This window comes from Arachis hypogaea, chromosome 5 (assembly GCF_003086295.3).
Source record: "Arachis hypogaea cultivar Tifrunner chromosome 5, arahy.Tifrunner.gnm2.J5K5, whole genome shotgun sequence".
In the NCBI taxonomy this organism is placed as follows: domain Eukaryota; kingdom Viridiplantae; phylum Streptophyta; class Magnoliopsida; order Fabales; family Fabaceae; genus Arachis; species Arachis hypogaea.
Window position 1 is genome coordinate 51,764,579 of NC_092040.1, and position 23,611 is coordinate 51,788,189.

General features: G+C 37.5%; 1 non-coding gene across 1 annotated transcript; it reads left to right on the plus strand.

The window, feature by feature from the left end:
* The first annotated feature begins 10,892 nt into the window (after positions 1-10,892).
* LOC112804474 (small nucleolar RNA R71) lies at positions 10,893-10,996 on the plus strand. Its single transcript, XR_003203088.1, has one exon. It is a non-coding gene; the product is annotated as a small nucleolar RNA R71 (small nucleolar RNA).
* Positions 10,997-23,611: the final 12,615 nt, after the last annotated feature.

Consider the following 23,611-nt stretch of genomic DNA (forward strand, 5'->3'; position numbering starts at 1 on the left):
ACTCAATTTTTGAGGTGGAAAGAACTTTGCCAAGAAGGAATTGACTAGCTTTTCCCAAGAGTCCAGGCTTTCTTTAGGTTGAGAGTCCAACCATGTTCTAGCTCTGTCTCTTACAGCAAAAGGGAATAGCATAAGTCTGTAGACCTCAGGGTCAACCCCATTAGTCTTGACAGTGTCACAGATTTGCAAGAACTCAGCTAAGAACTGATGAGGATCTTCCAATGGAAGTCCATGGAACTTGCAATTCTGTTGCATTAGAGAAACTAATTGAGGCTTAAGCTCAAAGTTGTTTGCTCCAATGGCAGGGATAGAGATGCTTCTCCCATAGAAATCGGGAGTAGGTGCAGTAAAGTCACCCAGCACCTTCCTTGCATTGTTGGCATTATTGTTTTCGGCTGCCATGTGTTCTTCTTCTTTGAAGAATTCGGTCAGGTCCTCTAAAGAGAGTTGTGCTTTGGCTTCTCTTAGCTTTCTCTTCAAGGTCCTTTCAGGTTCAGGATCAGCCTCAACAAGAATGCCTTTGTCTTTGCTCCTGCTCATATGAAAGAGAAGGAACAAGAAAATGTGGAATCCTCTATGTCACATTATAGAGATTCCTTGATGTGTCAGAGAAAAAAAAAGTAGAAGACAGAAGTAGAAAATTCGAACTTTATCAAAGAAGATGGAGTTCGAATTTTGCATTAAGGGATAGTGTTAGTCCATAAATAGAAAGATTTGAGAAGGAGGGAAGTAATTTTCGAAAATTAAGTAAAAGATTTTGAAAACATTTTTGAAAACACTACTTGATTTTCGAAAATGAAAGTGGAAAAGAAATCAGGTGATTTTTGAAAAAGATTTTAAAATTAGAAATCAAAAAGATTTGATTGAAAACTATTTTGAAAAATATGTGGTTAAGAAAATATGATTAGTTTTAAAAAGATGTGATTGAGAAGATATGATTTGAAAAACATTTTAAAAAAAGATTTGATTTTGAAAATTAAAAACTTGACTAACAAGAAAAGATATGACTCAAACATTAAACCTTTCTCAACAGAAAAGGCAACATACTTGAAATGTTGAATCAAATCATTAATTGATAGTAAGTATCTTTGAAAATAGAAAGAAATTGATTTTGAAAAAGATTTGATTTTGAAAAACTTTGAAAACTTGAAAAAAATTTGATTTGAAAACAAAATCTTCCCCCTTTAGCCATCCTAGCGTTAAACGCCCAGAATGGTGCACATTCTGGCGTTTAACACCCAAAAATATACCCTTTTGGGCGTTAAACGCCCAACCAGGTACCCTGGCTGGCGTTTAAACGCCAGTCTGTCCTTCTTCACTGGGCGTTTTGAACGCCCAGCTCTTTCTGTGTAATTCCTCTGCTGTATGTTCTGAATCTTTAATTCTCTGTATTATTGACTTGAGAAGACACAAATTAAAAATATTTTTGGATTTTTAATAATAAGGAAAAATCAAAATGCAACAAGAATCAAATAACTATGCATGCAAGACACCAAACTTAGCAGTTTGTATACTACTGACACTAATGAGAATGCATATGAGACACATAAAACACTCAAGTCAAGAGAATTCAAAGATCAGAGTAAGAAATCATCAAGAATTATTTGAAGATCCTTAAGAACACATGAATGGATGCATGCAATTGACACCAAACTTAACATGAGACACTAGACTCAAACAAGAAATTTTTGGATTTTATGATTTTTTTGATTTTTTTGTGTTTTTCGAAAATTAAGTGGAAAAAGATATCAAAATTCTTAATGAGAATTCCAGGAATCATGCAGTGTTAGTCTAAAGCTTCAGTCTAAAGGAATTAGACATGGTCAGCCAAGCTTCAGCAGAACATTGCATTCAAGAGCTAAATTGATGAAGATCAATCAGCTTTGGTGATGATAAGAACATCACCTTGAAACACTAGAATTCATTCTTAAGAACTCTGAAGAAAAAAAAATACCTAATCTAAGCAACAAGATGAACCGTCAGTTGTCCAAACTCAACAATCCCCGACAACGGCGCCAAAAACTTGGTGCACGAAATTGTGATCAATACTTTTCACAACTCTCATAATCCCCGGTCATGAACCCCAAAAACTTGGTGTTCAATACCATGGCATAAACACAACTTCGCACAACTAACCAGCAAGTGTACTGGGTCATCCAAGTAATAAACCTTACGCGAGTAAGGGTCGATCCCACAGAGATTGTTGGTATGAAGCAAGCTATGGTCATCTTGTAAATCTTAGTCAGGCAAACTCAATTGGATATGGTGATGAACGAAATAAACATAAAGATAAAGATAGAGGTACTTATGTAATTCATTGGTAGGAACTTCAGATAAGCGCATGAAGATGCCTTCCCTTCCGTCTCTCTGCTTTCCTACTGTCTTCATCCAATCCTTCTTACTCCTTTCCATGGCAAGTTTATGTAGGGTTTCACCATTGTCAGTGGCTACCTCCCATCCTCTCAGTGAAAATGTTCCTATGCTCTGTCACAGCATGGCTAATCATCTGTCGGTTCTCGGTCAGGCCGGAATAGAATCCAGCGATTCGTTTGCGTCTGTCACTAACGCCCCGCCTGCTAGGAGTTTGAAGCACGTCACAGTCATTCAATCATTGAATCCTACTCAGAATACCACAGACAAGGTTAGACCTTCCGGATTCTCTTGAATGCCGCCATCAGTTCTAGCCTATACCACGAAGACTCTGATCTCACGGAATGGTTGGCTCGGTTGTCAGGCGAGCACTCGGTTGTCAGGCGATCAACCATGCATCGTGCAATCAGGAATCCAAGAGATATTCACCCAATCGAAGGTAGAACGGAGGTGGTTGTCAGTCACACGTTCATAAGTGAGAATGATGATGAGTGTCACGGATCATCACATTCATCAAGTTGAAGAACAAGTGATATCTTAGAACAAGAACAAGCGGAATTGAATGGAAGAACAATAGTAATTGCATTAATACTCGAGGTACAGTAGAGCTCCACACCTTAATCTATGGTGTGTAGAAACTCCACCGTTGAAAATATATAAGAACAAGGTCTAGGCATGGCCGTGAGGCCAGCCTCCCAATGATCTAAGAACTAGACGTCCAAAGATGATCTAGAGATCTAAAGTGATCAAAAGATATTTTATACAATAGTAAAAGGTCCTACTTATAGAAAACTAGTAGCCTAAGGTTTACAGAAATGGGTAAATGACATAAAAATCCACTTCTGGGCCCACTTGGTGTGTGCTTGGGCTGAGCAATGAAGCATTTTCGTGTAGAGACTCTTCTTGGAGTTAAACGCCAGCTTTAGTGCCAGTTTGGGCGTTTAACTCCCATTTGGGTGCCAGTTCCGGCGTTTAACGCTGGAAATCTTGAAGGTGACTTTGAACGCCGGTTTGGGCCATCAAATCTTGGGCAAAGTATGAACTATCATATATTGCTGGAAAGCCCAGGATGTCTACTTTCCAACGCCGTTAAGAGCGCGCCAATTGGGCTTCTGTAGCTCCAGAAAATCCGCTTCGAGTGCAGGGAGGTCAGATCCAACAGCATCTGCAGTCCTTTTCAGTCTCTGAATCAGATTTTTGCTCAGGTCCCTCAATTTCAGCCAGAAAATACCTAAAATCACAGAAAAACACACAAATTCATAGTAAAGTCCAGAAAAGTGAATTTTAACTAAAAACTAATGAAAATATACTAAAAACTAACTAGATCATACTAAAAACATACTAAAAACAATGCCAAAAAGCGTACAAATTATCCGCTCATCACTCATCACCATATATCTCTACTTCTATTGTTAATTGTCTTGCAAGTTTGAAAAATATTTTATTTACCCATCTCAATTGTAAAAGTGCTTTAATATTATCTAAGGTTGGCTATGCGTATATGATTCCTTGAGAATGTGAATTAATTTAACTACATGTAAAGCTTTATATATAGGTGAATAATAACTAGATTTGCATGACTCATTTAGGTAGTTGCATCTAAGATAGATTGCATTGCATGAGATTCCACCATTTTTGCCTTATTCTTTCTCTTGGATTTAGCATGAGGACATGCTATTGTTTAAGTGTGGGGAGGTTGATAAACTCATACTTTATGATATATTTTGTGCTGAATTTAAGTAATTTATTCAATCCTTCACCCACTTATTCATGTGAAATTGCATGGTTTTACTTTCCACTCATCTCTTAGGTATTAGGATTAGGATTTTTAGAAATTAGGAATATTTTCATCTTCTTCAATTACAGGTTCAATGTTCCTTTTATTTGTTTTCTTAATTTAGTTTATGGATTTCTATGTTCAACTCAACTTCTTTATTTGGCTATAACTGCCCATGTTACATTTGATATCTTTATCAATTCATGATTTTGAGGTATTTCAGTTTATTATTACTCTCTTTTATTTATGTTACTGTTGCTCCCAATCCGAAGACATTTTTATTCTAGTAGATTTACTTTTCTCCTTTTGGTCTTGGTTAAGAAATCAGTAACTCGGGAGTTATTAGACTCAACGTGATCGATAATCGCTATCTTTGCTAATTAGCCTGAACTTCTATAATCCCAATATTTTTCTAGGAATTAACTAGGATTTGAAGATCAAACTAATTAGTCACTTGACCTTCCCTTGCACTAGCAAAGGTTAACTAAGTGGAATTAAGATTCAATTTTCATCATCCTTGATAAGGATAACTAGGATAGGACTTCCAATTTCTCATACCTTGCCAAAAGTTTATTTTACAGTTATTTATTTATTTTACCTGCCATTTAAATTACTTGTTCCTCATCTTTAAAACCCCAATTTACAATCTTCATAACTAATAATAAGAACATACCTCCCTACAATTCCTTGAGAAGACGACCCGAGGTTTAAATACTTCGGTTATCAATTTATTTAGGGGTTTGTTACTTGTGACAACCAAAATATTTGTACGAAGGGATTTTCTGTTGGTTTAGAATCTATACTCACAACGCGATTATATTTTATAAAATTCTTTACTAGCAAAAATCCTAACGTCAGCATGCCACTTGGGCTCGAAGGCGTGGCATGCCAGGCTAGCCAAGGCTAAAGAAGACCCTGGGCGTCACTATAACAAATAAGGCTTTTCGCAACGATAAAAAATCGTTGCCGTAGATTTAAAAACCGTTCCCAAAACTTTAGGCAACGCTCTGGCAACGGTTTTCGACCTGTGGTATGCGGCCGTTACCAATGCTCAAAGGCAACGGTTTTTTACCTAGGGCAACGGTAATAGAAAAATCGTTGCCACAATTAGTGGCATAGACAACGGTTTTGACGAAAAATTTTAAATAACGGTTTTGATCCTTTACTCAATAAGCAACGGTTTCGAACCGTTCCTATTAACATGACAACGATTTAAAACCGTAACTGGATAGGCAACGGTTTTAAACTGTTGTGGTTTTATTATTCACATAGCCAACGGTTTTAAACCATTACCGTTGGTGCCAGGTTTCGACAACGATTTTAAAACCGTTGCCAGTTTATAGACATCTAGGACAACGGTCTTAAAGCGTTACCATTGATGTCATTGTTCGGCAGCGGTTTTAATACCATTGCCATTTTATAGTCATCTAAGACAACGGTTTTGAAGCGTTATCTTTGGGGTCATGTTTTGGCAACGGTTTTAACACCATTGTCTTTTGTAACTATTGACAACGATTTTTTTTACGTATAATTTTTTATTTACAATAGTTTTCTCGTGAATGAAATTAATTTCAGTTTTTTTAATTATTTAGTGTCAATAAATAATTAAACTATTTGAATTAAGTCACTAAAGAAAAATAATTGAACATTTCCCATCACATTTAACTTATAAAAATTGTTGTAAGATCCACAATATCATTTAAATTTGCAAAAAATATAATAACAAAAGAGAGTTGAAATAGCTAAGTAGCAAATAGTCATCATGTCCACAAGTTCATGACTTTTACTCTATAACATTTGCTTTTAAAAATTTGACCTTAATTAAGTTTGATTTCCCCTTCAACATAGTTTTCCTGTAAACATAAAAAAAATCAAATATAAAACTACACATCTTTAATACAAATAATGTTAAATAAAAATGTTTGAGAGAGAGAGGACAAACATATATATCATAACATTCTTCTATTTAGATACACAAAACAATTGAATCAAGATCATCATAATCAACAATTATTTAAGATATGATAACATATAGAAACTTTAACAACAAATAATACCCCTTCATGCGCATCATTGTTTGGATTCCCTAAAGTGCTTCCTAATTGAGCAGCTAACATGTCAAGGTCCACTCCTAAGCTTTTTTGTTGCAGCATCATTGGTGCACGAAATTGTGATCTCTAATAATGGCATTCAACTTGGTGAGCACATTTATAACTCAGCACTTTCTTCACAACCTCGCACAACTAACTAGCAAGTGCACTGGGTCGTCCAAGTAATAAACCTTACGTGAGTAAGGGTCGATCCCACGGAGATTGTTGGTATGAAGCAAGCTATGGTCATCTTGAAATTCTCTGTTAGGCGAATAATATATGGTTATGGAGTTTTCGAATAATAATAATAAATAAACAAAAAATAAAGATAGAAATACTTATGTAAATCATTGATGGGAATTTCAGATAGGCGTATGAAGATGTTGTGCTCCTTCTGAATCTCTGCTTTCCTACTACCTTCATCCAATCCTTCTTATTCCTTTCCATGGCAAGCTGTATGTAGGGCATCACCGTTGTCAATGGCTACATCCCATCCTCTCTGTGAAAAAGGTCCAAATGCTCTGTCACAGCACGGCTAATCATCTGTCCGTTCTCGATCATGATGGAATAGAATCCTCTGATTCTTTTGCGTTTGTCATCATGCCCAACAATCGCGAGTTTGAAGCTCGTCACAGTCATTCAATCCCTGAATCCTACTCGGAATACCACATACAAGGTTTAGACTTTCCGGACTCTCATGAATGCCGCCATCAATTCTAGCTTATACCACAAAGATTCTGATTAAGGAGTCCAAGAGATATGCGCCCGGTCTAAGGTAGAACGGAAGTGGTTGTCAGTCACGCGTTCATATGTGAGAATGATGATGAGTGTCACAGATCATCACATTCATCATGGTGAAGTGCAACGAATATCTTAGAACAGGAATAAACTGAATTGAATAGAAAATAGTAGTAATTGCATTAAAACTCGAGGTACAGCAGAGCTCCACACCCTTAATCTATGGTGTGTATAAACTCCACCGTTGAAAATACATAAGTGATGGTCCAGGCATGGCCGAATGGCCAGCCCCCAAATGTGATCAAAAGACCGAATGATCAAAGACACCTAGTACAATAGTAAAAAGTTCTATTTATACTAAACTAGCTACTAGGGTTTACAGAAACAAGTAATTGATGCAGAAATCCACTTCCAAGGCCCACTTGGTGTGTGCTTGGGCTGAGCTTGAGCTTTACACGTGAAGAGGCTTCTTTTGGAGTTGAACGCCAAGTTGTAACGTGTTTTTGGCGTTCAACTCTGGTTCGTGACGTGTTTCTGGCGTTTGACTCCAGAATGCAGCATGGAACTGGCGTTGAGCGCCAGTTTACATCGTCTAATCATGAATAAAGTATGGACTATTATATATTGCTGGAAAGCTCTGGATGTCTACTTTCCAACGCCATTAAGAGCACGCCATTTGAAGTTCTGTAGCTCCAGAAAATCCATTTCGAGTGCAGGGAGGTCAGAATCCTACAGCATCAGCAGTCATTTGTCAGCCTTTTATCAGAGTTTTGCTCAGGTCCCTCAATTTCAGCTAGAAAATACCTGAAATCACAGAAAAATACACAAACTCATAGTAAAGTCCATAAATGTGAATTTAGCATAAAAACTAATGAAAACATCCCTAAAAGTAGCTAGATCCTACTAAAAACTATCTAAAAACAATGCCAAAAAGCGTATAAATTATCCGCTCATCATAACACCAAACATAAATTGTTGTTTGTCCCCAAGCAACTGAAAATAAATTAGGATAAAAAGAAGAGAATATAATATAAAACTCAGAATATCAATGAATATTAATTCTAATTAGATGAGCGGGACTTGTAGCTTTTTGTTTCTGAACAGTTTTGGCATCTCACTTTATCCTTTGAAGTTTAGAATGATTAGCATCTCTTGGAACTTAGAATTTCAAATAGTGTTATTGATTCTCCTAGTTAAGTTTGTTGATTCATGAACACAGCTACTTTTATGAGTCTTGGCCGTGGCCCTAAGCACTTTGTTTTCCAGTATTACCACCGGATACATAAATGCCACAGACACATGACTGGGTGAACCTTTTCAGATTGTGACTCAGCTTTGCTAAAGTCCCTAGTTAGAGGTGTCCAGAGCTCTTAAGCACACTCTTTTTGCTTTGGATCATGACTTTAACCACTCAGTCTCAAGCTTTTCTCTTGGACCTGCATGCCACAAGCACATGGTTAGGGACAACTTGATTTAGCCGCTTAGGGTTGGATTTTATTTCCTTGGGCCCTCCTATCCATTGATGCTCAAAGCCTTGGATCCTTTTTACCCTTGCCTTTTGGTTTTAAGGGCTATTGGCTTTTTCTGTTTGATTTTTTTTGTTTCTATTATTTTTTCGCCACTTTTTTTTTCGCAAGCTTTTGCTATTCACTGCTTTTTCTTGCAAGAATCAAATTCATGATTTTTCAGATTATCAATAGCATTTCTCTTTGTTCATCATTCTTTCAAGAGCCAACAATTTTAACATTCATAAACAATAAGATCAAAAATATGCACTTTTCAAGCATTCATTCAGAAAATAAAAAGTATTGTCACCACATCAACATAATTAAACTAAATTCAAGGATAAATTCGAAACTCATGTACTTTTTGTTCTTTTGTATTAAAAACATGTTTCATTTAAGAAAGGTGAAGGACAGATTGCTGCATGTTTCTGGCATTCAATGCCAGATCCATGCTCTGTTATGGCGTTAAACGCCAGCTAGATGCTCCTTACTGGCGTTTAAACGCCAGTAAGGCCTTCCTCCAAGGTGTGCTTTTTCTTCTGCTGTTTTTTATTCTGTTTTTAATTTTAGTATTTATTTTATGAATCCATATGATGATGAACCTAATAAAACATAAAAGAAAAATAAAAATAAAAATAGAATTAGATAAATAAAAATTGGGTTGCCTCCCAATAAGCGCTTCTTTAATGTCAATAGCTTGACAGTGGGCTCTCATGGAGCCTCACAGGTGATCAGGTCAATGTTGTAGACTCCCAACACCAAACTTAGAGTTTGGATGTGGGGATTCAACACCAAACTTAGAGTATGGCTGTGGCCTCCCAACACCAAACTTAAATTTTGATTGTGGGGGCTCTGTTTGACTTTGTACTGAGAGAAGCTTTTCATGCTTCCTCTCCATTGTTACAGAAGAACACCCTTGGGTCTTAAACAAAAGGTAGTTCCCATTCAATTGAAGGACTAATTCTCCTCTATTAACATCTATCACAGCTCTTGCTGTGGCTAGGAAAGGTCTTCCAAGGATGATGCATTCATCCTCCTCCTTCCTAGTGTCTAAGATTATGAAATCAGCAGGGATGTAAAGGCCTTCAACCTTTACCAACACGTCCTCTACCAATCCATAAGCTTGTCTTACTGACTTGTCTACCATTTGCAATGAGAATATGGCAGGTTGTACCTCAATGGTCCCCAGTTTCTCTATTACAGAGAGTAGCATAAGATTTATGCCTGACCCTAGGTCACACAGAGCCTTTTCAAAGGTCATGGTGCCTATGGTACATGGTATTAAGAATTTACCAGGATCTTGTTTCTTTTGAGGTAAAGTTTGCTGAACCCATGTGTCTAGTTCACCAATGAGCAAGGGAGGTTCACCTTCCCAAGTCTCATTACCAAACAACTTAGCATTCAGCTTCATGATAGCTCCTAGATATTGAGCAACTTGCTCTCCAATTACATCTTCATCCTCTTCAGAGGAAGAATAGTTTTCAGAGCTCATGAATGGCAGAAGGAGGTTTAATGGGATCTCTATGGTCTCTATATGACCTTCAGATTCCTTTAAGTCCTCAATAAGGAACTCCTTCTTGCTTGAGAGACGTCCGCTGAGGTCTTCCTCATTGGGATTCACGTCCTCTCCTTCCTCTCTAGGTTTGGCCATGTTGATTATGTCAATGGCCTTGCACTCTCTTTTTGGATTCTCTTCAGTATTGCTTGGGAGAGTAATAGGAGGAGTTTCAGTGACTTTCTTACTCAGCTGGCCCACTTGTGCCTCCAAATTTCTGATGGAGGACCTTGTTTCACTCATGAAGCTTAAAGTGGCCTTATACAGATCAGAGACTATATTTGCTAAGTTAGAGGTGCTCTGCTCAGAATTCTCTGTCTGTTGCTGAGAAGATGATGGAAAAGGCTTGCTATTGCTAAATCTATTTCTTCCACCATTATTAAAGCCTTGTTGAAGCTTTTGTTGATCCTTCCATGAGGAATTTGATGATTTTTCCATGAGGGGTTATAGGTGTTGCCAAAGGCTTCCCCCATGTAATTTACCTCTGCCATTGCAGGGTTTTCAGGATCATAAGCGTCTTCTTTAAGAGAGGCCTCTTTAGTATTGTTGGATGCATTTTGCCATCCATTCAGACTTTGAGAAATCATGTTGACTTGCTGAGTCAACATTTTGTTCTGAGCCAATATGGCATTCAGAGCATCAATCTTAAGAACTCCCTTCCTCTGAGGCGTCCTATTATTCACGAAATTCCTCTCAGAAGTGTACATGAACTGGTTATTTGCAACCATTTCAATAAGTTCCTGAGCTTTTGCAGGCGTTTTCTTTAGGTGAATAGATCCACCTACAGAATGATCCAGTGTCATCTTAGAGAACTCAGATAGACCATAATAGAATCTATCATGGTCCACTCTGAAAACATGTCAGAAGGACACTTTTTGGTCATCTGCTTGTATCTTTCCCAAGCTTCATAGAGGGATTCACCATCTTTTTGCTTGAAGGTCTGAACATCCACTCTAAGCTTCCTCACCTTTTGAGGAGGAAAGAATTTAACCAAGAAGGCCGTGACCAGCTTATCCTAAGAGTCCAAGCTATCCTTAGGTTGTGAGTCCAACCATGTTCTAGCTCTGTCTCTTACAGCAAAAGGGAAAAGCATGAGCCTATGGACTTTAGGATCTACTCCATTAGTCTTAACAGTCTCACATATCTGCAAGAACTCAGTTAAAAACTGGTAGGAATCTTCTGATGGAAGTCCATGAAACTTGCAATTTTGTTGCATTAGAGCAACTAGTTGAGGTTTCAGCTCAAAATTGTTTGCTCCAATGGCAGGAATTAAGATGCTTCTTCCATCAAACATGGAAGTGGGTGCAGTATAATCACCAAGCATCCTCCTTGCATTATTGTTGTTGGGTTCGGCTGCCATATCCTTTTGTTATTCGAAAATTTTAGTAAAGTTGTCTCTGGATTGTTATAATTTAGCTTCTCTTAATTTCCTCTTCAGAGTCCTTTCAGGTTCAAGATCAGCTTCAACAAGAATGCATTTTTTCTTGTTCCTGCTCATATGAAAAAGAAGAGGAATCCTCTATGTCACAGTATAGAGATTCCTTTATGTTAGTAGAAGAAGAAAGGGAATAAGAGTGAAGAAGAATGAATAATCCAAACACAAGGGTGAGGATAGGAGCAGAGATTTGAGATGAAGAGAAGTGTTTTGTAAATGAATAAATAAATAGAATAAGATGAGAGAGAGAAGTTTTCAAAAATAATTTTTGAAAAAGGAGTTAAGGATTTTTGAAAATTAAAGGGGAAATAAAATTAAAATTAAAATTTTAAAACAATTAATTAATTAAAAAGAATTTTTGAAAAAGAGGGAGATATTTTCGAAAATTAGAGAGAGAAAAGTTGTTAGTTGATTTTGAAAAAGATAAAAAATAAACAAAAGTTAATTGGTTAGTTGAAAAAGGTTTAAAAATCAATTTTGAAAAGATAAGAAGATAACAAGATATTTTGAAATCAAATTTTTGAAAAAGATAAAATTTAAAAAGATATGATTAAAAAGATATGGTTGGAAAATATTTAATTTTTAAAATTAAAATTACTTACTTGACTAACAAGAAACTAAAAGATATGATTCTAGAATTTAAAGATTGAACCTTTCTTAACAAGAAAGTAACAAACTTCAAATTTTTGAATCAATCACATTAGTAAAGTTTCAATTTTGAAATAAAGATAAGAAAAAAATTTTAAAATCACTTTTTTTTTTTTAAATTTTCGAAAATAAAAAAAAAAGAAAAATAAAAAAGTTTTGATTTTTGAAAAAGCTTTGAAAAGGTAAGATTTTTAAAATTGAAAATTTGACTTGACTTATAAGAAATAGCTAAGTTTTAAAAATTTTTGACTAAGTCAACTCAAATTTTCGAAAATTATGAGAAAATTAAGGAAAATATATTTTTTTGATTTTTTTTGAATTTTTAATGATGAGAGAGAAAAAATAAAACGTCATTTTTGTGTTTTTCTCTTTTCTTTTTGGATCAAAACCAAGAATACATGCAAGGACACTATGAATGTCAAGATGAACACCAAGAACACTTTGAAGATCATGATGAACATCAAGAACATATTTTTGAAAAAAAGTTTTGATGCAAAGAAAACATGCAAGACACCAAACTTAGAAATCTTTCATGTTTAGACACTATGAATGCAAAAATGCACATAAAAAACATCATACAACACAAAACAAGAAAATTTAAAGATCAAACAAGAAGACTTACCAAAAACAACTTGAAGATCATGAAGAATAATATGCATGAATTTTCGAAAAATGCGTAAATTTTAAAAACATGTAATTGACACCAAACTTAAAATTGACTCTAGACTCAAACAAGAAACACAAAATATTTTTTATTTTTATGATTTTATAATTTTTTTGGATTTTTGTATATTTTTTTCAAAAATATATAGGAAAAAGAAAATAAGAATTTCAAAAATTTTTTAGAAAAATTCCAGGATCTTTCAATGTTAGCCTAAAGCCCCAATCCAAGGGTTGGACATGGCTTAATAGCCAGCCAGCTTTAGGAAGGCATTACATGCATTGAGGTGATTAGTTGAAGTCTCATTCCAACAGGATTTGGATATGGCTTTACAGCCAGCCAGGCTTCAACATGTTACATGAAACTCTAGAATTCATTCTTAAAAATTTAGAATAATTTTCAAAAACAGATGAGAAATTTTGAAAAATATTTTTTTCAAAACATTTTGAAAGGAAAATAAAAAGAAAATTACCTAATCTGAGCAACAAGACGAACCGTTAGTTGTAAAAAACTCGAACAATCTCCGGCAACGGCGCCAAAAACTTGGTGCAGAAAATTGTGATCTCTAATAATGGCATTCAACTTGGTGAGCACGTTTATAACTCAACACTTTCTTCACAACCTCGCACAACTGGTGCACAAAATTGCAATCACACTTTTTGCAATCCGCACAACTAACCAGCAAGTGCACTGGGTCGTCCAAGTAATACCTTACGTGAGTAAGGGTCGATCCCACGAAGATTGTTGTTATGAAGCAAGCTATGGTTATCTTATTAATCTTAGTCAGGATGCCAATAAGGTTCTTTGAATTTAATTGTAAAAAGTGAAAGTGTTTGGAATAAGTAATTGTTACTCAATAATGGAGAATATGTTGAGATTTTTAGAGATGCTTTGTCTTCTGAATTCCTGTAACATAATGCTTTCTCACTTTCATAAATGCAAGGCTCCTTCCATGGCAAGCTGTATGTAGGGTGTCACTGTTGTCAATGGCTACCTCCCATCCTCTCAGTGAAAATGGTCCAAATGCTCTGTCACAGCACAGCTAATCATCTGTTGGTTCTCGATCATGTCGAAATAGGATCCATTGATCCTTTTGCGTCTGTCACTACGACCAACACTCGCTAGTTTAGAGCTTGTCATAGTCATCCAATCCCAGAATCCTACTCAAAATACCACAGGAAAGGTTTAGACTTTTCGGATCCTCATGAATGCCGCCAACAATTCTAGCTTACACCACGAAGATTCTGATTAAGGAATCTAAGAGATACTCATTCAATCTAATGTAGAACGGAGGTGGTTGTCAGGCACACGTTCATGGATTGATGAAGGTGATGAGTGTCACGGATCATCACCTTCTTCATAGTGAAGCGCGAATGAACATCTTAGATAGGAACAAGCATGTTTGAATGGAAAACAGAAATAATTGCATTAATTCATCGAGACGCTGCAGAGCTCCTCACCCCCAACAATGGAGTTTAGAGACTCATGCCATCAAAGGGTATAAAATTCAGATCTAAAAATGTCATGAGATACAAAATAAGTGTCTAAAAGTTGTTTAAATACTAAACTAGTAACCTAGGTTTACAGAAAATGAGTAAACTAAGATGGATAGTGCAGAAATCCACTTCTGGGGACCACTTGGTGTGTGCTGGGGCTGAGACTTAAGCTTCTCACGTGCCTAGGCTGTTTCTGGAGTTGAACGCCAGGTTGTAACCTGTTTCTGGCGTTGAACTCCAACTTGCAACCTGTTTCTGACGCTGAACGCTAGACTGCAACATGGAACTGGCGTTGAACGCCAGTTTATGTCGTCTATCTTCATGCAAAGTATGTACAATTATATATTGCTGGAAAGCCCTGGATGTCTACTTTCCATCCCAATTAAGAGCGCGCCAATTGGACTCCTATAGCTCTAAAAACTCCATTCCGAGTGCAGGGAGGTCAGAATCCAACAGTATCAGCAGTCGTTTTTCAGCCTGAATCAGATTTTTGCTCAGCTCCCTCAATTTAAGCCAGAAAATATCTAAAATCACAAAAAAATACACAAACTCATAGTAAAGTCCAAAAATATGAATTTTTCCTAAAAACTAATAAAAATCTACTAAAAACTAACTAAAACATACTAAAATCTACATGAAATTACCCCTAAAAAGCGTATAAAATATCCGCTCATCACAACACCAAACTTTAACTGTTGCTTGTCCTCAAGAAACTAGATAAATAAAATAGGATAAAAAGAAATTAGGAAGCAATGATATCTCAGAGTTTCAAGTAAAGCTCAGATTCTAATCAGATGAGTGGGACTAGAAGCTTTTTGCCTCTGAATAGTTTTGGCATCTCACTTTATCCTTTGAAATTCAGAATGATTGGCATCCATAGGAACTCAGAATTCAGATAGTATTATTGATTCTCCTAGTGTAATATGTTGATTCTTGAACACAGTTACTTTATGAGTCTTGGCTGTGGCCCTAAGCACTTTGTTTTCCAGTATTACCACCGGATACATAAATGCCACAGACACATAATTGGGTGAACCTTTTCAGATTGTGACTTAGCTTTGCTAAAGTCCCCAATTAGAGGTGTCCAGAGTTCTTAAGCACACTCCTTTGCCTTGGATCATGACTTTAAACACTCAGTTTCAAGTTTTTCACTTGGACCTACATGCCACAAGCACATGGTTAGGGACAGCTTGATTTAGCCGCTTAGGCCTGGATTTATTTCCTTGGGCCCTCCTGTCCATTGATGCTCAAAGCCTTGGATCCTTTTTTCACTGCTTTTTCTTGCTTCAAGAATCAATTTTATGATTTTTCAGATCAGCAATAATATTTCTCTTTTTCATCATTCTTTCAGGAGCCAACAATTTTAACATTCATAAAATTCAATATAAAAAATATGCCATGTTCAAGCATTCATTCAGAAGACAAAAAGTATTGCCACCACATATAAATAATTAGAATTTTCCTTATTAAGAACTCGAAATTAGATTGCCTCTTTATTCTAAAAATCTACTATTTTATTCATGTTTGATGATGATGAGAAAAATAAATTATAGCTTAATTGAAAATAAAATCAAAATAGATATACTAATTACTACTACTCCTATATAAATTCTAAGGTAAATCTATAAGACAACTATCATAGAGTAAAGCTAAGATTAGGACTCAACAACCTTTATTTTGGGAGGTGGATGTTCCTCTAGTCTGTGGGGTGCTTGATCCTTCAAGAGATAATTTCTGACGCTTTAGTTCCTTCAAGTCACGCCTTTGCTCTTCTTGTTCCCCAAGCAGTTTGCAAAGCATGCTATTTTGATTATTCTGTTCTTCCTTTATTTGGTCCATAGCTTCTTGCAACTTGGTAACCGATGCTTCAAGATGCTCCCAGTATTCAAATTGTGGAAATTTCAGGAGGAATTCCTGTGCTCTCTTCTTGATAGGGTGATCCTGCACTTGTTGTTTTTCCATTGATATTTTGGTGATTGGTCGCTCAACTGAGATATACTCAGTTATTCCCATCTTTACTCCAGCATCTTTACATAGCATAGATATTAAGCTAGGATAAGCCAATTTGGCATCTTTGGAGTTCTTGTTTGCAATTATGTAAAGTTCACACAAAATCAATTGATGAACTTCCACTTCTCTTCCTAACATAATGCAGTGGATCATCACTGCTCTTTTAACTGTAACTTCAGAACGGTTGCTAGTAGGCAATATAGAACGCCCAATAAAGTCCAGCCAGCTTCTGGCGACTGGTTTGAGATCTTCTCTCTTGAGTTGATTTGGGATGCCCTTGGTGCTGGTGGTCCACCTGGCTCCAGGGATGCATATATCCTCTAGAATCTTGTCCATGCCCTTATTTGTTCTCATCATTCTTCTATTAAAGGAGTCTGGGTCATCTTTCAGCAGAGGTAGCTTAAAGATCTCCCTGATTGTGTCAGGGTGAATGTGAATAATCTTTCTTCTGACCAAGGTCCGATAATCATAGAGGGCAGTTCCAGATATTCTCTGCCTGTCTGTTTGCCACAGATTAGCATAGAATTCCTGAACCATGTTTCTTCCCACCTTTGTTTCAAGATTAGCTAGGACTTCCTAGTTCCTGTTTCGAATTTGCTCTTGAATCTCCGGATATTCGTCTTCTTTCAGATCGAATCTAACTTCCGGGATCACTGACCTTAGACCCATTATTTTGTAGTAATGGTCTGAATGTTCTTTGGCTAAGAACTTCCCTTGATTCCAAAGTGGTTTTGGAATACTCTCTTTCTTGCCTCTTGGAGTGGGTTATTTTCCTTTAGGAGCCATGATCTTAGTGGGTATGGTTTAGTGATCACGGATAAGCACACCAAACTTAGAGGTTTGCTTGTCCTCAAGCAAAAGAAAGGAAAGAAGAGGGATAGAAGGAGAGCTAGTATCGAATGGTGGATGAGAGGAGGGAGGCCGAATGTGGATTTAAAGGGCGGGGGTGGGTTTTCGAAAATTTGGAAGAAAGATAAGATAGAAGATATGATTTATAAAAGATAAATATGATAAGAAAAAGATATAATTTAAAATTAAAAAGTTGTGAATGATATTTGAGAAAGATAGATCTGAATTTTTATTTTGAAAAAGATTTTAAAAGATAATTGAGTTTTTTTTAAAAAAATTTGAAAAAGAGTTGGATTGGATTTGAAAAGGATTTGTGTTTAGGAATTAAGATACATTTGATATTTTTGAAGAAGGGATTTTAGAAATTAGGATTAAAATTTTTGGAATTGAAGGATGAGAGTTTGTAACATGTTTATGCAAGAAATCATGAATTGGAATATAAAAATTTTAAAAAATGTGAATTAAAAACGAAGTTACCTCCTCCCCACAATCCTGGCGTTAAAGGCCCAAATGCTACATGTGTTGGGCGTTTAACGCCCATTTGCAGCTTCTCCTAGGCGTTCAACGCCCAGCTGTTGCTTCTAGCTGGCGTTGAACGCCCGGAACTCCTTTGTCACTGGGCGTTTTTCTGAACGCCCAGGAAGCTATAAATCTGGCGTTGAACGCCCAGAAAGTGCTTCTTTCTGGCGTTCAACGCCCAGAAGATGCTTCTTTCTAGCGTTGAACGCCCAGATGGCTATCCTTACTGGCGTTGAATGCCCAGTAAGTGCTTCTTTTGGGCGTTCAATGCCCAAAACAGCTCTTACTGGCTTTTTTTCGCACCAGTGAGCTTCTTTTTGTTGTTTTATCCTCTGAATCCTTCTGTAACTCTGTGAACTCAAGCAATTGCTATTTTACCTTGAAGATAATTGACATAAACCTGTAAAAATCAATTAATTGACAAATAAGCTTAGTAAATGGCTGGGTTGCCTCCCAGCAAGCGCTTCTTTATTGTCTTTAGCTGGACTAATACTGAGCTTTAATCAAGTCTCAATTTTGAGCATTCTTGCTCAAAATTGCTTTCAAGATAATGTTTAACTCTCTGTCCATTACCAATAAACTTTTTGCTAGAATCATTATCCTAAAGCTCCACGTATCCATATGGTGACACACTTGTAATCACATATGGACCTCTCCACCGGGATTTCAATTTCCCGGGGAATAATCTGAGCCTAGAATTAAATAGCAGAAATTTCTGCCCTGGCTTAAAGACTCTGGATGCTAGTTTCTTATAATGCCATCTTTTTGCTTTCTCTTTGTAAATCTTTGCATTTTCGAAAGCATTGAGTCTGAATTCCTCTAGCTCATTTAACTGGAGCAATCATTTTTCTCCAGCAAACTTGGCATCAAGGTTTAGGAATCTGGTTGCCTAATAGGCCTTATGTTCTAGTTCCACTGGCAAGTGACAGGCTTTTCCATACACCAGCTGGTATGGAAAAGTTCCTATAGGTGTCTTGAATGCTGTTCTGTATGCCCACAGAGCATCATCCAAGCTTCTTGCCCAATCCCTTTTACGGTTAATCATAGTCCGTTCCAGGATTCTTTTATGTTCTCTGTTAGAGATTTCAGCTTGCCCATTTGTCTGTGGATGATATGGAGTAGCTACCCTGTGGCTAACTCCATATCGAACTAAAGCAGAGTAAAGCTGTTTATTGCAGAAATGAGTGCCCCCATCACTAATTAATACTCTAGGCGTACCAAATCTGTTGAAGATGTGTTTCTGAAGGTATTTCAGCACTGTCTGTCATTAGTGGGTGTTGTGATATCTTCCACCTATTTGGATACATAATCCACTGCCACCAGAATATAAGTGTTTGAGTATAATGGTGGGAAAGGCCCCATGAAGTCAATACCCCATACATCAAACAACTCAATCTCTAAGATCCCTTGTTGAGGCATGGCATAATTGTGAGGCAAATTACTAGATCTTTGGCAACTGTCATAATTAAGTACAAACACTCGGGAATCTTTATAGAGAGTAGGCCAAAAGAAGCCACATTGGAGGACTCTTGTTGCTCTTCGCTCACTTCCAAAATGTCCTCCATACTGTGATCCATGGCAATGCCAAAGAATCTTCTGTGCTTCTTCATTAGGCACACATCTATGAATTACTCCATCTGCACATCTCTTGAAGAGATATGGTTCATCCCAAAGATAGTACTTTGCATCTGTGATCAATTTCTTTAATTGCAGCCTACTGTACTCTTTGGGTATGAATCTCATTGCCTTGTAGTTTGCAATGTCTGCAAACCACGGCACTTCCGGGATGGCAAAGAGTTGCTCATCCGGAAATTTTTCAGAGATTTTAGTAAGAGGGAGGGACGCCCGTTCTACTGGTTCTATTCGGGACAGGTGATCTGCTACTTGGTTCTCTGTCCCTTTTCTATCTCTTATTTCAATATCAAACTCTTGTAGAAGCAATACCCATCTGATGAGTCTGGGTTTTGAATCCTGCTTTGTGAGTAGATATTTAAGAGCAGCATGGTCAGTGTACACAATCACTTTTGATCCTACTAAATAGGATCTAAACTTGTCAATGGCGTAAACCACTGCAAGTAGCTCTTTTTCTGTGGTTGTGTAGTTCTTCTGTACGTTATTTAAGACACAGCTATGGTAAATGACGTGCAGAAGCTTGTCATGCCTTTGTCCCAACACTGCACCAATGGCATGGTCACTGGCATCACACATTAGTTCAAATGGTAATGTCTAGTCTGGGGCAGAGATGACTGGTGCTGTGACCAGGTTAGCTTTCAAAGTCTCAAACGCCTACAGACACTCCTTATCAAAGAAAAATGGCGTGTCAGCAGCTAGTAGATTACTCAAGGGTTTGGCAATTTTTGAAAAATCTTTTATAATCCTCCTATAGAATCCTACATGCCCCATAAAGCTTCTGATTGCCTTAACATTGGTAGGTGGTAGTAATTTTTCAATTACCTCTACCTTAGCTTGATCCACCTCTATTCCCTTGTTCAAAATTTTGTGCCCATGGACAATTCCTTCAGTCACCATAAAGTGACATTTCTCCAAGTTTAAAACCAGCTTAGTCTCTTGGCACCTCTTTAGAACAAGTGCTAGATGGTCAAGACAGGAGTTGAATGAGTCTCCGAATACTGAAAAGTCATCCATGAAGACTTCCAGAAAATTTTCCACCATATCAGAGAAAATTGAAAGCATGCACCTTTGAAAGGTTGCAAGTGCATTGCACAGACCAAATGGCATTCTTCTGTATGCAAATACTCCAGATGGACATGTGAATGCTGTTTTCTCTTAATCCTGGGGATCTACTACAATTTGATTATAACCTGAATATCCTTCCAAGAAGCAGTAGTATTTATGACCTGCTAGTCTTTCTAGCATCTGGTCTATGAATGGCAAAGGAAAATGATCCTTTCCGGTCGCTGTATTGAGCCTTCTATAGTCAATACACATACGCCACCCTATAACTGTTCTTGTAGGGACCAGTTCATTTTTTTCATTATGAACCACTGTCATGCCACCCTTCTTAGGGACGACATGGACAGGGCTTACCCAAGGGCTATCAGAAATAGGATAAATAATCCCAGCCTCTAGTAATTTAGTGACCTCTTTCTGCACCACCTCTTTCATGGCTGGATTCAGCCGCCTCTGTGGTTGAACCACTGGCTTAGCGTCACCCTCCAATAGGATCTTGTGCATGCATCTGGCTGGGATAATGCTTTTAAGATCACTGATGGACCACCCAAGAGCTGTCTTGTGTGTCCTTAGAACTTGAATTAGTGCTTCCTCTTCTTGTGGCTCTAAGGTAGAGCTTATGATTACAGAAAAGGTATCACCTTCTCCCAGAAATACATATTTCAGGGATGGTGGTAATGGTTTGAGCTCGGGATTGGGAGGTTTCTCTTCTCCCTGAGGGATTTTCAGAGGTTCTATTATTCTCTCTGGTTCCTCCAGATTAGGCTGAACATCTTTAAAGATATCTTCTAGCTCTGATTCGAAACTCTCAGTCATATTGACCTCTTTTACCAGAGAGTCAATAATATCAATGCTCATGCAGTCATTTTGAGTGTCAGGATGCTGCATAGCTTTGACAAAATTCAACTTAAACTCGTCCTCATTGACTCTTAGGGTTACTTCCCCTTTTTGAACGTCAATGAGGGTTTGTCCAGTAGCTAGGAAAGGTCTTCCTAGAATGAGAGTTGCACTCTTGTGCTCCTCCATTTCCAGCACCACAAAGTCAGTGGGAAAGGCAAATGGCCCAACCTTGACAATCATGTCTTCAATCACGCCTAATGCGTGTAATGGAACCATCAGCAAGTTGGAGACATATCTTATTTGGTTTGACTTCATCAGTCAATCCAAGCTTTTTAATAGTAGATGCAGGTATTAGGTTGATACTTGCCCCAAGATCACATAGAGCTTGCTTGGTACAAGTACCTTCTAATGTACATGGTATCATAAAGCTTTCGGAATCTTTAAGCTTCTCAGGTAAGCTTTTCAGAATGACTGCATTGCATTCTTCAGTGAGGTAAACTTTTTCAGTTTCCCTCCAATCCTTCTTATGACTTAAGATCTCTTTCATGAACTTAGCATAAGAGGGTATTTGCTCAAGTGCTTCTGCAAACGGAATCTTTATTTCAAGAGTCCTGAGATAGTCTGTAAAGCGAGCACATTGCTTATCCTACTCCGTTTGATGAAATTTTTGAGGATAAAGCATTTTGGCTTTATATTCATCAACCTTAGGTGCTGCAGGTTTATTGCCTACAGCCGTGGGTTGAGAAGCCTTTTTAGAAGGGTTGTTATCAGCACCTGTATGTGTCTGATCTCCCACTGGCATTTGAATGCCAGGAGTGGAAGCTGGAGTGGCGTTAGACGCCAACTCCTTACCTGTTTCTAGCGTCTGAATGCCAGAACTGTGCTTCCTTTGGGCGTTCAACACCAATTCCTTGCTTGTTTCTGGCGTTGAACGCTAGGACTGAGCATGGGTTGGGTGTTCAACGCTAGCTTCCCACCCATTTTCTGGCGTTTGAGTGCCAGAATTATTCCTCTCTAGGCTCTGACTGTCCTCAGAGGGATTTTGGATGGCAGTCTGTGCATTTCTTGGCTTCTTGCTGCCTTGAAGTGAGGTATTTAATGTTTTCCCACTTCTTAATTGAACTTCTTGGCACTCTTCTGTTATTTGTTTTGATAATTGCTGTTTTGTTTGCTTCAGTAACTTGTTCTGCAGGACTAAGTTCAGCAGTTACTGTTTTAGCCTCTTCTTTCATGGAAGGTTCATTGCTTAGGTACAGATGCTGATTTCTAGCAACTATATCAATGAGCTCTTGAGCTTCTTCAATTGTCTTTCTCATGTGTATAGATCCACCAGCTGAGTGGTCTAGAGAAATCTGAGCTTTTTCTGTAAGCCCATATTAGAATATGTCTAACTGCACCCACTCTGAAAACATTTCAGAGGGGCATTTTCTTAGTATCTCTCTGTATCCCTCCCAGGCATCATAAAGGGATTCATTATCTCCTTGTTTGAAGCCTTGGATGCTTAGCCTTAGCTGTGTCATCCATTTTGGAGGAAAATAGTGATTCAGGAATTTTTCTGACAGCTATTTCTATGTCTTTATACTGTCCTTAGGTTGGTTATTTAACCACCTCTTAGCTTGGTCTTTTACAGCAAATGGAAATAGTAACAATCTGTAGACATCCTAATCTACTTCCTTATCATGTACTATGTCAGTAATTTGTAAAAATTGTGCCAAAAACTCTGTAGGTTCTTCCTGTAGAAGACCGGAATACTGGCAACTTTGCTGCACCATGATAATGAGCTGAGGGTTCAACTCAAAACTACTAACTCCAATGGAGGGTGATCTAGCCATTTTCTTGATAGCTACGACTTAGGAAATTGCACAATCGGCAAAAATTCCTTCCGGCAAGTGCACCGGTTATCGTCAAGTAAAAACTCACAATAGAGTGAGGTCGAATCCCACAAGGATTGGTTGAATGAGCAATTCGAATTAGAAGTGTGTTCTAGTTGAGCGGAATCAAGATTTAGATGAGATTTGCGGAATGTAAATTGCATGAATTAAAGAGCGAGAAGTTAAATTGCTGAAATTAAAAGGGATGGGGGTGATTGCATGAATTGAAATGTGCAGAATGTAAATAGAGAGGGATAGATCAGAGAGAGGGGTTCATTGGGGTCAGGAGATATTGAAATCTCCGAATCAAAACATTTTCATCTCTTCCTCAACCAATGCATTCATTGAATCTTGCTTGGCAATCTTATATGATTGGATCCCAATTCCTTGGCTCACCAATTCTCTCTAAAAACAAACAAATTCCCAATCCCTTGGTTTAAATGTTCATAAGAAGAGATGATGCTCGATCACTGATTATACCACACAGTTTCATGGACCACAATTTGGTAGGATTACATGTCACAATATCCATCCAAACCCCAATCCAATTCACTGT